The 16,304-nt window shown below is 39.0% G+C and overlaps 1 protein-coding gene across 4 annotated transcripts in view; it reads left to right on the top strand.

Moving 5' to 3' along the window:
- htr2cl1 (5-hydroxytryptamine (serotonin) receptor 2C, G protein-coupled-like 1) overlaps positions 1 to 16,304 on the top strand; it is a 136,863-nt gene that overhangs the window by 41,449 nt on the left and 79,110 nt on the right. The gene's annotated exons all lie outside the window — the stretch shown is intronic.

The raw sequence follows: 16,304 nt of genomic DNA, 5'->3' as shown, positions 1-16,304 counted from the left end.
GTGATTAATTCAACGTGAATTCTGGGCAACCTTGAAATGTTAAACTTTGCAGCAACTTGCAGCTAGTACTTTTAAGAAAACCTGAAATAAGGCATTTAATTTTTGGTCTAATTTTTTGTAACTCAGATCCTCATTAAAATTACATCCAGATCACTGTTTTGGTAGAATATTTTATAATGTTACATTTTAATTGTTACTTAACTATTAAATCTTTTTTTTTTTTTTTTTTTTTTACATCTTATGAAGGTTTAAGCTCAACCTTGACTCGATACCACTTCATCCAACCTCTTAGAAACTCAGCCTCAACATCCAATGTCCAGTGCATTGCCACCTTGGCTGAAGGTAAATGTGTAAAATACAAATGTGAAATGTCGATGCATCTACTATCGACAATTTTGGCTATCTACCAGTTACAGCTCAAAAGTCTCTGGTTTTAAAATATGGAGGAAATATTCCATTTGGACAAAACAACTACTCTGTTACTGTTTCAAACAGCCTGCAATGGCTTCTGCAGTGCAGTCTCTAAAAGCAGCATGTGAACATTTGTGAGGAGGGATCCATTGTTTGAATGAACCCCTTCAGATGTGCAGTTGCCTTTGATATTTTCTCCTTCAGTTTACTTTAGGTTTAATTATCAGGATTTTTGTGATCGCAGGTCGAAAATTTGAAAGTTTAATTTAACAAGGATGTCCTCTCCTTGACTGTCACAATAAAGCGAGCGTCCCACTTCTCGTCTCTCCAATTAGTCTGAAAGTGTTCCTCCTCAGCTCATGACATGGAGGGAAATTTATCTCCCTACCTGTCACGGTGCATGGGTTGTTAGGGGTGAATAGGTACATGTGTGTTGGCGATACATTAATTTAGATATTTTATTTCTGTATTTGTCTGTATTAGGTATCATTGTCATATGCAAACTTTGACGTTGTCATTTTGTTAATTGCTCTAAAACCTAAGCCCAAAAACATACCTTAAAATGTAATAATTCATAATTCAGTGTTTTAAATTGCTGCAGCATGTTTGATTAATCTGGCTCGTCTTCTCCAGTCGTGTTGCATGCATTAACAAGTAATGCAGAGACCTGCAATTTCTACAATTGGTCTAATTTTATACCAGATGGGGCTACGGTGGTGTCTTTAGTAGGCAATGCAGTTCCGCAGAGCTCAACATATCTTAGCAGACTGTGTTCAATGTTTTTTTCTGACCCAAGATCCAAATGAGCACTGGCTCACACTCCACAACATGCAGCTCATTAAAGGGTATATGAGAAGCCATTGTCACAGGGCTTATTACAACTAAAATAGAGTGTAACTCTTTGTTCCTTTTGTAGGCTCATTTTATACCATGAAAGCTGGATAAAGTACCGATTAGCCTACTGAAATGAAATCATTTTAAATTCAGAGAGTGTACCAAATCCACTGAGTTGCTGAGGGGAAAGCTAAGAGTTAAGTTCAAACCCACATGAAGAGAGAATTTAAATTGTTTCATTTATGGAAGTTTCCTTTAGAAACTAACAACTAACTTACAATACTTTTGGCCCGTAAAGAATTCAGAGTAAGACATTTTATTGCATGGAAACATCACTGCCCGGAGGCCAGCTCCCTTACTGGTGTCCATCAGATAGTTGTGACACATTCAATACTGTTTCTTTCTATTAAATTAGACTAAACCTTACTGTCACTGTGCAAAGAAACAGTATTATTAAAAAATAAAGATCAGGTAATTAGGTTTACTACTACACACAGAATGATTTGTGCGGTGGAGAATGTATGATGACAGGCAGCTGGTGATGAACTTGGCAGTTTTCATCAGTTTTGAAGCGCTGTGGGGCCTGTGAGGGAACAGTTGCTGTACCAACCTGAGATGCAGTTGATGATGATGATCGGAGTGGTACAGCTGACCTGAGGCACAGATTAGCTTTCTTCAGGCTCCACAGGAATTCAGTGACCAGGTGAGATTGTCAGAAATGTGAAGGCTGTGGAAAGATGGACACACACAGGCCAGTTGATAGTGACATGTATGTGACTCCTAGTCGACCTAACATCTGTTGCAATTGTCTTCAGTTAACCGACACCTTATTACCCAATACATCATGCAGGTGGTGTATTCTGCAAACTTCATGATAAAATTACTAGTATCCACAATAGTTTCTGGTGTGGTAGTCTGCTCCATATTGGTTCCCATGGCACACTTGACACATTATAATGTGAACTTGATCATTTCATTGGGACCAGCTACCTTTCTGTGTCCATCAGCTAGCTCCAATTTTAGTTTGTATACTTTTGTTATGCACTAGATGGCTCTACTCTGCTGTAATTACTGTAGTTCTACTAATTACCACATAGATTATTAGTTATTACTGAGTGCCTTGTGTATTGCACATAGTTTAGAACAGAGAACTACTTCAGAACGTTATAACTTAAGTTTGGAACAATAAGTTCTACTTAACAGTTTGAAGAATGATTTTAGCTCAATATCAGCACAGCAAGCAGTGGGTTAAAAAAAATCCTGCAGTATACTGTTTTGTAGTCCCTCCAGTTCTTCTCACAGATCCCGGTTCTTTTTCGATTCATTGACCAGCAGGTCGGTCTAATTTGTTAGTTCATCAAATCACTGATTAGCCTGTAGTGCTGCCAATGAAACAGTGTGTTTAGGCCTCCTCATTGTGCATGCTGTGTGTATCTCTGTGTATCCCACAGCGCCTGCAATGTGGAGGTTGAGACATGCAGAGACCTCTCAGACCTACAGTACTTGCCCCACACATGTTTGGCTTTCAAGGACATGTGCCACAAAGAAAGTTATTTTTATTTTCACACTGTGAGCCCACACTTTATGCTTATGCGCACAGATATACAAGGCTATGACAACACTTTGGTGTATACTCAAATCTTGTTCCATATAGAAGTTTCCATTTACATATTGGCACATACACCCACAGGCACAATGACAAACAAGCGCACCCTATAGATTGCCCTATGGACTGATCACGGCATCAACTGCTTTACGGTCCCTGTGAGTCAAGTAGCTCTTACTTTGTGTATAGGTCACCACAGTGCCCCCCTCCACCCACAATCTATACGCAAGTGGGCAAGCCTGGTCCTCTGTGGCAATAGAGAAATATGAAGACATCTTTGGTAGTGCTTATAATCTGCTGCAGCACTACAGCACGGCACCGGCATCATGGAGCTCTAACACCATGTGAGATCCTTGTTTAGTGCTATACAGATGTCAAGCTATACGACGCTATAACACAGCCTGTGTGGTATAAAGTGTTATTACAGAACCAATCTCTGCCTGGTCCTACTCAATTGTTAGAGAGTGGGTTTACATTTTCTTTTTAAAATTTGTCTTTAAGCACCAGAACCCTGACATATGCTTTACTTGGTGTAACAATTCCACCTTTTACAGATCCCTGCAAAAGATGATTTTGGAGGGAAGTGATGGGGGGCTAAAATTCAGTCCTCCACCTGTGAAAAAAAAAAAATGTATCTGAACACAATAAAAGACTTAAACCATCTGAATTACTCATATTAAATGGATATCTTCCATGTGAGAGCACTTTTAGTTTACTTTCCTTCACATTCAAACACTTTTGAGTGAAATTTATATTAAAATTCCTTATACTTTGGAAGATATCAATTCATTTAAAAATCTCACACTGCTTAAGCATCGTGAATGCTGTTTTACAAAGATCAAGGAGTGTGGACTTTGTCCCCCGTCACTTTCATTGAAAGAGCTTCAACACGACATTTCTCAATGGCCAGTATCTACAGGAGGAATGATTAAAGACCTCGTTTAGTGTTTATATGGGCACTGACTGCTGTTTAAGGATGCAGCTGAAGAAAACATAAACCCATCTTTTATGTAAACAACCAAAAGAATCTTTCAACTGATCAGTAAACTTGAAATCATTTTTATAAGAATTCCAAACATCTAACTACTCATTGTTTCCTCATCTCCCAGTCAGTTCCAAGTCACCCTTTTCTCTGATGACTGTTTCACCTCCTGGCTGCCATTATTTCTCATTGTCAGTTTTTAGATCGATATCCATACCATCTATGTTCCCCAGACAACTCTGCCCGTTAGATGCATGCTAATTAACTTAGTGTGGAGCTATCTAACCCCACAGGAAGTACCCATGGGTTATTACCTTATATGAGGGAACAGTAGAGAATAAGAATACAGAGATTGAAATATAGAGATTGAGAAAGGGAAAACTGTTAATAAACTGCAACTTGATGCACTGAGCTCATCCAGACATGACTGAAAGTCACTAATTAAGCAACTATGCCTTACATGGGGTTTTGTGGAGAAAAGATCATTTTTTTTGTTGGCTTTCAATAGATATTGTTACTCGGCATACAAGATGAAGTCAATAGCTACTCGGTTTGTTGCAAAAGTTCACAGGTTAATGGTATATAACTAAGGTAACACTGTGAAATGCATTACATCATCTCACTACACCTCATAGTAGCATCTCAATAAGCCTCCACACCACCAAATAGGCTACCAAATAAAGCGATCAGCTGCATTTAAATTTCAAGAATGTGTCCATCAGGCATGCAATCAATAAATAAGTACATTTAAGATTCTCCTTCTACCAGCTCTACAGGTTTGAAAGTGTAGCAGGCTCAGGGAGCTCTGAAGAAACGGATAGCTTTAAAAGATAGTGTTCAAGATTGTGTTCATGGTTCAAAAGGGTTGTCCAACAGACACAGTGGGACACGCAGCAGGGACATTGCTGAAAGCATAACCACTGGGATTTTACAAATCCAACTAGATACAGAAGGAAAAATGCCAGACTGAGTTTTATATTTCAATTGAAAGATGAATTCAGTTTTTTATTATTATTATTATTATTTTGTCCTCTTGGCCTATCCTGTGAGTTCAGGGTCACTACAGCGGATCTTTGTCCCCATGTTGATTTGGCAGTTTTTACGCCGGATGCCTTTCCTGCACAACCCTCCCCAATTTCTACCGAGCTTGAACTGGCACTGCGCAGCTGGGGAGGGGAATGGGCTGTTGGGGGTTCAGTGTCTTGCCCAGAGACACTTTGACATATAGCCGGGACCGGGGTTAGAACCACTGACGTGCGTGGCAAGTGTGGTCCATGGACGACTGCCTTACCGACTGAGCTACAGCCACTCCTGAAAGATGAATTCATTTAATTCATTCAGATTTTTTAATTAATTCAATTAATTAAAAAATCTGATCAATATACACTACTAACAAAACGTTAGGGATATTCGACTTTGGGTGAAATTTATGGAAAATGCTAAATATTCATGCTACAGTTATATTATTTCATAAAAGTAGGGCATTTAAGTAGAAGCATGCAATGGTAATTTTTTCATCTCAAGCAATTTATTGAAACCAACCTGGTTTTTTTCACGGATTAGACATGATCCGTTAATCCGTTGTGATTTTTGCGGTTAATCACCTTGTTAGAGAACAGTATGTTATTGAAACATTGAACAGTTGGACATGTCCATTCAGAAGTGTAGTATGCCTGTTAAGGTTATAGTGCATTTTAGGTGAATTATGAAATTTCACCTGAAAGTCTGATATTCCTAGCTTTTTGTGAGTAGATATATTTTAATAAATATATTTGATATTCAATAGAGGTAGGTGGGGAGGTGTTGGGAATCGATGGAAAAAAGGTTAACAACCATTTCCCTAGTTAACCAATATGTGTAAAATACTGGTAGCTTCTTTGATGCAGACAATTTGGCTTTGAAAGGGAAATTGCTCAACGTTCTGTATGGTCACTGAAGGCTTCACAAAAAAGTCAAGGAATCAAGTACGATGAGCGAGTGCTGGCAGCTGACTGGAGAGTAGAGACACACACTGAGTGATTGAAGCCTTTGCCACTCGTGTTAACTCTCTCTGTGAACAATGCCCACATTTAATAGATTCACTGTTCCCTGAAAAGTTTTTGGATGGACAGAATCATGAATGAGGACATCAGAGGGACAGCTCATGTTAGATGTTTTGGAGATAAAGTCAGAGAGGCCAGATTGAGGTGGTTTGGACATGTTCAGAGATGAGACTCTGATTATATCGGTAGAAGGATGCTGAAGTTGGAGCTGCCAGGCAGGAGGTCTAGAGGAAGACCAAAGAGGAGATTTATGGATGTAGTGAGAGAGGACATGAAGTTAGTAGGTGTGAGAGAAGAGGATGCAGAGGACAGGGTTAGATGGAGGGAGATGATTCATTGTGGCGACCCCTGAAAGGGAACAGCTGAAAGGAAAGTAAGAAGGTGTGTGTGTGTGTGTGTGTGTGTCTGTGTGTGTGTGTTTGTGTAAATACAGATATAAATGCATGTGTGTAAGGGTTGATGACTGAAAAAGATTGAAAAAAGGAGCAGGATCAATGAATGCCGATATTTTTTTTTTAAACATTAACAAGTTGCTCTAACCTTAACCATCACAACTAAATGCCTAAACCCATCCCAACCCCAACAATAACCCCATAAACCCATAAACTTAATCTTCAAAAACATTCTACACACACGCACATATACATGCCTCAACCCCACATTCATACTCATAAAACAACAAATATACACACACATAAAACACACATTTAAATAGGCACTTCTGCCCCCAGAGACACACACTCACATAGAAACAGCCAAATTATTCATTTATTCAGAGAAGGCTAACTCAGGTTGTGGAAATACTCTTGCACTGGTCCAACCCACGCTCCATTGAACATATCTGAATGAGTTATTGAGTGTGTGCATGGACAGCACAGTCACCTTTTTAACATACACCGTGGACAATGTTTCACAGAGGAGGATGCACCACATTACACATCCGTCTGACTTCTATTAGACTTCATTAGAACCACATTATAAACGCGTGTCAGCTCTTGTTCCTCAGCCACTTCTTTTAAATTATGACACAGTAGGTTTTAGATGAAGACTTCGTCAGATGGTTGAACAGAGTTTAAAAGCTCCTCGGTCACCAGCTTTAGCAATTTCAGCCATGGTTTTAATGTCAAATTGGTGAAAATAAATTCTGTTGAAATCTGAACCGGACCTCTAAACCAGAGTGAGTGACAGGAAGATTTTCGCATGAATGCCGTTTCCCTATATCCTTCCTTGTGGACATGGAGCCTGTATTTGAAACTGCTTTGCAGAACTGAATTCATAAATGCTAGATATCACTCCCAGGTTCCTTGCATAGGGTTGAGAGTAGGTGTCAAGTAACAGTTGAGTTGACAGTTTAACATATCACTATTTCTGTTTATTTCTCATTCAAATTGAAAAAATTGAATTTCATCCAGTTCCACGATAACTTGATCCAAAATGAGAACATCCAGCAATATTCAGTTGATCTTGGATTTAGATTTCAGATTGTGGAACGTATGAAGAATAGTTTAAATTGGAAGGGGCAGCCGGATCATTTTATGGGTCCAATTCCAAGCTGGTAATACAGATTTGTTTGTGTCTATTTGTATTAATTTTGTCAGCTTGTTTTTGGTTATTTCGTGTCTTGTTTTTTTACATTTTGTGCTTGTTTATGGTTTTTTGGTCTATTTTTAGGTTGTTTTTTTTTGTCTATTTTTTGGGAAATTATTACTTGTTTTGATCATTTTGCACCTCTTGACAGAAGGTTGGGTTATTGTTTATTATTACTTTCATTTTGCATCTTTTAATTGCATTTTTTAAACAAGAAAGATGAACAGTAACTTCAGAGCCTTGGCCTGTGATCCCCCTGACCTCTTGTGTTGCTGGGTCTGTGCCATGTGTACCCGTTCAGTAATGCATTTTGTTTCACTATATCATGTACTTTGTTTTGAATATAATCCCATGTGATTTCGCCCATGTGCCCTCCCACCTTCCTCTGCCTCTAATCTCTGGCAACGACTGAAGTAGCATATCATGTATTCATAAAACCAAAACAAAGTCGCACAGCATGTTTTCCTGATTCCTTCACCTCTGCTTCTCCCAAGTGTGAGATATTCATGTTTTGCACCTTCCACATTTGCTTTGACACTTCATTTCTCTCTCACACACTTACACATACACACACATTGTGATAGACCCCACTGGGCAGATTAATTAGAGATGCTGTTTGAAAATGTAGACAGTGCTAAAACAATGTGGAGACTCATCTGACTGCAGCACACGCAGACTGTGTCTGTTTCTCTGATCACACACATACACACTCCCTGTGTTGAGGATTTGTATGCAGTACCAGTAAAGCTGGGGGTCTCATTACAATGCCTTCGTTCATTAATGTGCATTATCTCTCTTGTTTCTTTTTTATTATTTTTTTAATCAGTTTTCACAATTTTTTGGTCTCTTATCCATTGTGGACATCTTGCATATATCTTCACTTCCTGTGGGTCTGCAAATTTGTTATAATCTCTGTGTGGGATACCTTTTGCCTCTGTCTCCTTCTTGTCTCGCTCTTAGCCTCTCATTAGATTTAAAATCCCTAATGAAAAACAAACAGGACAGAAAACCTCCCATCTCCTCCTCCAGCCTCAATTTCTTTTTTCTTTCCCCCACCTCATCCTTCTATTCTGTCTTTTCCTCCACTGCCTCTCGTCTCTCTGTCTCCCTCCTACGCCCCTCTCACCTCTCCAGCGGCTCTGTTTGTTTTTTTTGTTTTTTTTTTATGTTTTCTTTTTCACAGCAAGATCCACCATTTGGGGAGGAGGAAAAAAGATACCAAACAAAATTGAAAGTCTGCTGCACCTGCTCTTACAAAATGGCTGCACACATGAGGGTAAAAAGTGCATGTGACATCCACTGTAACATGTAAATGTAAAATTGCTGCATTTGAGGAGGCAGGTGTAAACAGCATGGAGACAACTTTTTAGTCAACTGAGCCATGAATAAAAAAACTTCTTTGCATTAACACTCTCTGTTTGTTTTGGTTTTTTGTTTTGGGCTCATAAATATGTTCTCTCCTCTACTTTCTTTCCGTTGTCTTTGGCTTTTTCTACTTTGGCTTCACATAATTTCTCTCTCTTCCCTTCAGTCCTTCTTCCTCCTCCTCATCTTCTCCTCACCCTCTCCCTTCGTCTCTTTTCATGTCTCTGTGGCAATGAATACAGAATCGGCTGGAGACAGACGGTGCGTGGGGCCTCCCCGGAGGAGGGATAAAAACACACATAAAGCGTACGCGTACAAACATGCACAAGCACGCAGACATATGCCCGAGTAAGAAAACCCTCTGTCTACAGTAGAAACACATACATGCACATGAGGATGCACACTAGGGTGATTTCTGCGCTGATAGATTTTGACAGTGTAGTTTTGCTTATCAGTAATAAGCAGTCACAAATAGCTTCTTCAAACATGAGTGAAACTACGGTGAAGCTTCATGGAGGAGATTAATGGAAGACACACACATATTCACAAGTACGCACACGCACCCAGTTACTGCCACACACATGAAAGGACACAATTGGCAGGAGAGATGTAGAATGCCATGCATTTCAACAGTGTGGCTTTCTTTGATCATATTTTCAATAATTATAGCCTTTTTTCCATGATCTTCCTGTCATCCAGCAAACAATAATTACACCCCTCCTTCTCTTTCTTCTGGTGTGTTTCTCCATCCTTATCTCTCTCCATGTGTCCTTTCATCTTTGCCTCTCATTGTTTCATGCTACTTCACTATGATTTTGATTAACATTAACTTAAGTCGGTGTGTCTTTGTGTGTAATCTTCTATGCGGGGGACTAAGACATTAATGCTATGTGTCAATGCTAATGTTTCCATATGGTAAATATGCTGATATTGACATTTCATAACAATTAAAGGTTGGCATACAGCTGATGACTTTACAGCCAATGTGAATACGGTTTACGTATACGTCCTGATGACCGTGCTGTACCTAGTTGGTCCTGGTCAGTGCCAGTCTAGCAGAGAAAATCATTACGTATGTGCTTTGTAAAGATTCTAGTCTATAGTCTTAATACCCAGTCTCTGATCTGCAGCCTCTGTCTACTATAATCAGTAAATATATCAGAGGGACGTGTTGTAATTCTAATTTAGGTGGTCATCACATGTGAATAGATCAACAGCTTTCAGCTTGTCCCTTCAGGGGTCGCCACAGTGATTTGATTTGACATGAGCTTTTACGCCGGATGCCCTTCCTGCCGCAAACCTCCCATTTTATCAGGGCTTGGGACCGGCATCAAGGTGCCCCACCCTTACCTGGGTTGACATGCAAATGTCTCACTTTAACTAGAGTGACTAGCCTGGACATGTGGCTAATTACAGAAGACAATTAATATGTGCTTCATTGGATGTTTAGTGGCAATCTAATGATACCAAAAAACCTGAAATGTAATATAAAACCTGAACTGTATACAAGAGTTCCGGGTTGTGTCACATCTAGATACTGTATATGTGCAGGTGAACAGTTTTATTTGTAGAGGAAGCTCAGGACCCACCTGCATAGAGCACATGGTCGATGCACTGTCTGAATCTATGTACTTGTTATTTAATTTCAGCAATTCAATTTACTGATGTCAGTCTGTCTATTGGACATTCTGCTCCTCCAGATGACTAAGTTTCAGCAACCACTGGATAAATTGTAATGATATTTGGAACAGATGTTGATCGTGGCCAGAGGATGAATCCTAATTGTCATGAAGTAGGACTAGTAGTAGTAGGAGTAGTAGGAGAATATGCACAGGTCCAAAAGGACAGGGATCAGAACATCTGAAGCTTCTGTAATCAGCAAATATGTTGGGACAGAGGTTGGGGCCAGTACAAGCAACAATAATAAATAAACAATAAATCATAGCTGATTTCAAACAGAAAAGTGAAGATAAGCTGCCAATCAGCAAACTGTTTCCGTGATTGGTGTGTAAGAGATGCTCATTGCTGAGGTAGTCAAACATTACATTTAGTCATTTAGCACGTGAGGTACTAGGCAAGCAAAAATCTAAGTGAAGGAGAAAAACATCAAAGCAAAGTCCTATCAGAAAAGTGTTTGCATTTCACAAGATGCAAGTGCAAGAAAGAACAGAAAGGAAGGTTGTTGTTTTTTTTATAGATTTAAGTGCATAGGAAGATGCGGAAGAGTTCTGTTTTCAGCACTCTGTCTGGATATTTCACTGGATGCTTGTTTGGATCAATATAAGTATTATTTCAGGGGCAAGATAGAGTCTAGAAAAAAAATGCATTTCCAAAAATGGAAAAATGTGCTGAATAATTGAATCAATAATTACTTACATTTCTTAATAAAGAGCCCAACACTGTTCTTGAGCTACATTGGAAGCTGAACTAATGACTTGAGGCTTCAAGTTGATTGACATTTCAGTAAAAAATTTTCGACAGTATTCAATTATCACAAAATGTTCTTCTAAACAGGCCTATGACTAATTCCATAGTGCAAAGTGTGAACCTTTCACCTTCAATTTCATCATGCATTTTAGCAATTGGCAGATGGCCACTGCATTAATCATGCATAGCTCGCAGACTGCCTTGACTAACTTTGACTCAGTCATTGTGGACTTCCAGACCAACAGTCCCAAAATAGCATTTGGGTTAAACAGAAAGATGGAAAAAGCCAAAGTGCACTTAACTTACTAAAGGAGATAAAACAGTTTTGGGTGACATGGATGCCATCTTTACATATATCATTTGTTTACCTGTGACTGCTATAGGGGTTAGAATGGGTTAGTTACCTGCATATCTTTTGTTTGCTTAAAAAGTTAGGGAGATGAAGGGAGAAATGAGATATACCTAGAGAAACATTTTTCCAGTAGCTCTGTTCAATATTCAGCAATTTAGGTACAGTCGTACTTGTAAAGGTAAGACAGCGCTCCTCAATTTATCTACAATGGCAGCTGTACCGACCACAGCAACACTTCTCAAAATCCTTGCTGAAAGTCAAAACTCAGTCTCAAAACTCAAAACCAGAAAGGCATGTGAAATCTCACAAGATTGTGTTCCTCAACATTTTAATGTGGCTTTATGTCAACTTCACCTTCCCCGTTGATTATGTTGTGTTGGAAAGGTGTGATCATGTGTACGTCAATTTAATAATGTGTCGAAGTAAAAATCTGGGAGTTGAAAAGTCTTTGAAATTAAACTATGTGAATTTTACTTCTTAAGCTGTGCATTGATCATAAGAAAGGGATGAGTCAGTACTAAAAAAACAAATTTCATCCATTCCTTGAAAAAGCACCGAAAGCTTTATGTGTGTTATTTAGTGTTATGATTACTAGACCCCCATCCTATCACACTTGGCCACAAAAGATGAGCTGCAGCTACAAGCAAAATCATTTGCTCACTTTGTTGGGGAAGTGGAGAAGATGCAGCGATAAACACAGAAGGACGGGTAATGCAGTGGAGAAAGACAGAGCAATTTTAGGACAATGCAGATATAAGGACTCGAGGAAAATGAAGAGAGAATGGAATATATGGACCAAACTGGCAGCACGGGCTAGAGAAAAATTTAAGAACAGTGAGATTAATGGCAGAAAAGTGGAGTGTCATAAATTAGAAATAGGAGAATGAGAAAGAGGAGGCAGTAAGATATGGAGGTGTAGGAGAAGCTGACATGCAAATAATAAAGGGATTGACAGATGAAGGGCAGAGGAAGAGAGGAATAACAGGTAGAGAAAGTTTAAAGAAAAACCATTTAGAGATGTTTTTCAGAATTTTATAGCCTACACTCCTACCCAGACTGAAGTATGGAAAGAGACATAGAAGTGGTAAAGGCATGCGTTGAACTGTCATGCATACTATTAAAAGTCAGCCCAAAGTGTCTCACAGAGCCATGTGCATGGACATGCACACACACACACACACAAAAAAACAAAGATCCACATTAAAATAGGCCACAGTCTTTCCCAAACTCTAAAGTATAGAAAGAGGGCTAGAAGTGGTAAAGGCATGAGAGCAAATACAAATTGAAGATTAGACACAACGGATCAATGGGCAAATAGACGAGAGGCTAGAAAAGTGGCATACATTCATATAAATCCATATATAACAAGAAAGATAGACAAGTAGATCCTTGGAGCCAGGCTTGAAGAGGCAACAGCGAGTGCATTAATTGTGTCCGCAAAAAATGGGGAACCGAAAGAAAGAGAAATGCAAAAGACTAAAAAAAGGGAATAGATTAATGGTGTGGGATTAAATGAGCTGCAGATGTGGATAAACAACACACTGAATGAATCAAGTTTTATTTCCTGCATTTACAGATGTAGCACTTGAAAGTGTCGTGGTTTTTGTGTGCGGTATGTCCACGGTACCCTACTGGTGGCGTTCCTTCAGGTTTCATCATGTAAATTTTTATATTGACTATTTTATGTTTACTGAATGGCGAATATGCTGAAGGACATTTACATGAAAGTCCGAGCACATTTGAATCAAACTAAAACTAACATAAAGTGGACTATACGAGTTTAAGTTTTAAACATTTAGAATTGGCGCAGTTTATGAATCCGCTGCTTCTTTAATTGCTCTTTTTTTCACTGCGCTGTTTCCACCGTCAGTCTGTCAGCTGGGATTTATTTATTATAATTATTATAATCTCTTCATAGGCTACTGTGTGTCCAACATGGAGTTCAGTATTGTTTAGAACAGGTTATTTTAAACTAATCTAATGATGAAAACTAATCAGAAGCTATTTTACAGAATGATCACTGGTTAACAAACTAGCTCTGTTTTAAATGATCATTAAAAACAGATCATTAGTAACTAACCAGACCCACCAGAGGTGGGGGAGTCAATGTCCACAGACTTTTCCAGGTGAGATGGATGTGAAGGATTTTTTGACATTAAAATTGTCCTGTCTCAGTGTCAGACATATTTAATAAGAACGGGCTCATTAATGAAGTCAATGTTTCCCACAAAAAAACTTCTTCACAAAGGTACTGTGCAGGGAGGGGGTGAGTAGCCATTCAGATGGTCTCACACCTGACAGGTGTAAATGATAACTTCATTTAAATATGAAACGTAGGCAAATGTAGGCATCGGGCTGGTCCTACTATAGTTTTATTTTTACAGCAAGATCAAATCCACCGTGCTGCTTCGTTGCTGTGTCACACATATGTGACCATACAACAGAGAGAGTTACTAAAATAAAAATGCAGAATCATATCACTGTATCACTCATTGTATCACTCAACTGCCGCTGTACACGAGTGAACTAAACACTGTTTCCCACCCCCCAAAAAAATTAACACGTTGTGCCTCCTGTGCTTTTCTTTTTCGTAAAATATTTCCTGACTCCACCCAATTTAATCCAGCTAGATAATTAGTGCACTATCAAAATAAATTGATAAAGATAAAAGAAAAAACAAAACACACCAGCAGGCTACAGTAATTGCCAGGTAAAACCAGCTTTTACTTGGAAATTAAAAATGCCGCATATGATTTAAACTGAACATCGTTCATAAACAGTGATACAGTGATACAACACCGCATATTTCTCATGTTTCTCATGCTGCTTGAATAATACTGGACATATCTTCTACTCCAGTAAATTGTTGATGTACAAATTCAGTACTACTGGTACGGTACGTTAGGGTGGGGATTAATATGTGCTCATGCACCAGGTGCTGTAACTGTGAGAGTAAGATCAGACCATACACTCTCATCACATGTGGGACAAGAGACGAGCGATCGCCGTGTGACGAACTCACGCAGCAGAGACCGACACGTTCAATGGCCACATCTGTATGTTTATTTCCAGGCAATACTTTTACTTTAAAGGGCTACATATTTAAAGTAACAGTGCAGTAATTTGTGAACCACCATAGTTGTCCACAGCCGGATTAAGCTACATAAATCAAATAGCCTGCTACTGTTTATAGGATGTATAAAGCAGCAGGAGGGCAGACAACAGGGAGGTAAATAAACAATACAATCTCCACAAACTCCACATAACCAGAGGCAATTTTATTCAATCATCACATAGTAACAAATTTGTTTTGGGGGGGGGGGGGGGGGGGGGGGGGGGGGAGAGGCTGGACCCTATCCCATCTCTCAGGGCTAACACAGACATACACAGACAGACAACCATTCTTTAGATATAGTACAGTACTTAAAATAAACAAAATGCTCAAGTAGACAAAAAACTGCGATATAATCATAAGAGGGTTATTTCCACAGGGTTACAATTTGTTGCTTTCATCTTTATTTCTAGCGTGACCTTTCTTTTATGAACTTCCTCAGTGTCATTTTCATTCTCTAGTCCTGCCTTTTTATTTCTTTTTTATTATTAGACACAATTCAGAATTCATAAGATGATAGAGAAGAAGTAGGCAGGGTCTGTTTATATCATATTGTGCAGCATCTCACTATCATTGCTGCAATGGTGCAGCATCCCCACAAGTATTATTGGAGTTGAACTAGGTTGCTGCTCTGTCAATTCCAATCCATCTTATTTATTTACAGCTAATATGCAGTGTTGTGCTCTGCCCTCCTCCTCCTCCTCCTCCTCCTCCTCTTCACTTTGCAGAGTTCATATTCAAGCACTTATCTTTTTAATCAATGAGCCAGATCTGCAAGGCCATTGGCTTTTGACCACTATTGTTCCCCCCTCTAAAAACTAACTTACAGTAATCTCTATCAATGATTAACAACATTGAAAATGCACATTTGGCTAAAGTTACATTAAGCATGTTGTGTTTTCTTATACAGTGGTGTTTGGACGATTGTTATCCCTTGAGTAAAAAATATATTTCTGCATGCATATGAACTAAAATGTAATCTGTTTTTTATGCAAGTCCTAAAACTAGATAGATGGAGCCCAATTAAACAACTGAGACTAAAGAACATTTTTATAACATTTTTTTAGCCTATGTATAATGTGACATCTGAAGCTGTGCCTTCAGCAACTGGTAAGAATCTTCTGCAATAACTTTTCATCAGCCCATCAGTTGTAGACATTTTAGCCCTTTATTTCTTACAGTACAGAACATTTTACAACTTAAAAAACTCAAGGATGTTGGTTGGCTTTCTTGCTTCAGGTCCTTCCACTGCATTTCTATAAAATGAAGGTCTCCTTGCAAATCCAAATACTACATTTCTTCCTCTTAAACCATTTTTGGTACAATAACTTGTGTGTTCGGTTTCACAGGGTACCTAGATGTTGTCCTGTAGAATTTATTTTGTACAACTCAGGATTCATATCTCCATCAGAAAGACAGCAAGTAACCCTGTTCCAGAGGACACAAAGCAATCCCCAATCATGACCCTGCCGCCTCTATGTTTCAAAGATGGGATATGAATCTTATGCTGGAATGCAGAGTTTGGTTGTCACCAAACATACCACTTCTACTTCAGGGCTGAAAGTTCTACTTTGGCCTCATCTGCG

The sequence above is a fragment of the Channa argus genome, chromosome 12 (genome assembly GCF_033026475.1).
Source record: "Channa argus isolate prfri chromosome 12, Channa argus male v1.0, whole genome shotgun sequence".
Lineage (NCBI taxonomy): Eukaryota > Metazoa > Chordata > Actinopteri > Anabantiformes > Channidae > Channa > Channa argus.
The sequence above is the reverse complement of the archived record's forward strand: the minus strand, read 5'-3'. Positions and strand labels throughout refer to the sequence as shown.